This window comes from Limulus polyphemus, unplaced genomic scaffold (assembly GCF_000517525.1).
Source record: "Limulus polyphemus unplaced genomic scaffold, Limulus_polyphemus-2.1.2 Scaffold8802, whole genome shotgun sequence".
Lineage (NCBI taxonomy): Eukaryota > Metazoa > Arthropoda > Merostomata > Xiphosura > Limulidae > Limulus > Limulus polyphemus.
Window position 1 is genome coordinate 13,321 of NW_013674412.1, and position 2,128 is coordinate 15,448.

A 2,128-nucleotide genomic window follows, 5' to 3' on the forward strand; every position below is an offset into this window, starting at 1 on the left:
CCACTTTACAACTAAGAAATGTATTAAGTATGAATGGTCTTGTCCCCACTTTACAACTAAGAAATGTATTAAGTATGAATGGTCTTGTCCCCACTTTACAACTAAGAAATGTATTTGTTCTACCCCAAAAGAAACAAAGTTCTTTTATTAGCGCCGTTCTCAACACGCTTATGTTAGTATCAGGATCATCGTGTTTCGTTCGAAAGACACTTTGTTACTCAATAAAAAGAAAATACTGACGTAAAAACTGATATCTAGACAAGTGTGGAGAACCGGTAGATAAACGCTTTCGACGCGTTAGGTGTCTGAAAGCTTAAGTCGCCGGTTTTGTATCGAGACTAAAGGGCACAGAGTTAAAACAATCCTTGATTATTTGATGGAAGCAGTTGAGCAGAAAGTGTCTCCTTTTTCTTCAACTAGTCGTCATACCGAGAGCTCAGAATCTCCTGCGGGCCATAAAAAATCTTTTAACTCAAACGGCGTGTCGACTTTGAGAAAACTACATCACAAAATGTCTTGGTCTTGATGGTTCTCTACACATAAAACCTTGTTTACTGGAAGATAAAAAACATATTTTAGCCTGATCATTCCACGCTTATTTTACACAGATCAGGACTAGCAGAAAAGGTTCCACACAAGGTTCCAAGAAGGGTTCAGAAGCTGCTAGTCATTGGTTAACTGCTGTGTTCACCGCGGGGGAATCGAACCCCGGATTGTAGCGTTGTAAGTCCGAAGACATACCGCTGTTCCACCGGGGGACATTTTATTAAAAACAGAGCCAGAGAGAAACAGTTCCATACAGGATCCTAACGAGGTTTCAAGAACGACTAGTGACAATCCTAAACAGGATTCTACGAATGGATTAGGAACAAATGGAAAAAGGTCTACACAGGATTTTGACAAGGTTTGAGCCGTGGTGGCGCTATAATATGACGGTCAATCCCACTATTCGTTGGTAAAAGAGTATCCCAAAAGTTGGCAGTGGGCGATGTTGACTAGCTGCCTTCCCTCTAGTCTATCATTGCTAAATTAGGGACAGCTAACACAGATAGCCCTCGTGAGGTTTGGCTCGAAATTCAAAACGAAAACGAGGCAAATATTCTAAATAGGTAAAAAAATTATATTTTTAAGATTACCACGAGGTGAAGAGTACTTCCGATTTGTTGTCCTTTCTCTAGCTAGCAGTTCTAGTTTAGATATAGCTATGCCTAATTCTTGGAGTCTCTTATCTGACATATGTCTAGGTTGAAAATACCAATACCTAGATTGCCATAAGAATAAGAAAAACTAGGTCGGTGTTGGTGTTTGTTATCCAGCAGTATAAGTCCGAAGACGTACCACTGTGCCACTGGGTGGGTGGGGGCAAAGGTACCGAAGTGGACAGAAATAACGTTTTTTTTCAAGATATGATGGAACTGACTGTTTCTTTTGTAAACAACATGGTGATATTTAAAGCAAGCTTGAATTCTGAGACATCATTCCGTTACTTTATGTTCCAAGTAATACATTTGAAACGTTTTTAAATTCCCTTCAAAATATTGTGAAATTGTCCGTTTTCATTAAGCTATAACAATACTTGTCAACTTAACTTCAACACATGCTTACCTTGTTCTGTTAAACAATACTTGTCAACTTAACTTCAACACTTGCTTACCTTGTTCTGATAAACAATACTTGTCAACTTAACTTCAACACTTGCTTACCTTGTTCTGTTAAACAATACTTGTCAACTTAACTTCAACACTCGCTTACCTTGTTGTGTTAAACAATACTTGTCAACTTAACTTCAACACTTGCTTACCTTGTTCTGTTAAACAATACTTGTCAACTTAACTTCAACACTTGCTTACCTTGTTCTGTTAAACAATACTTGTCAACTTAACTTCAACACTCGCTTACCTTGTTGTGTTAAACAATACTTGTCAACTTAAGTTGAACACTTGCTTACCTTGTTGTGTTAAACAATACTTGTCAACTTAAGTTGAACACTTGCTTACCTTGTTGTGTTAAACAATACTTGTCAACTTAACTTCAACACTCGCTTACCTTGTTGTGTTAAACAATACTTGTCAACTTAGGTTGCACACTTGCTTACCTTGTTGTGTTAAACAATACTTGTCAACTTAAG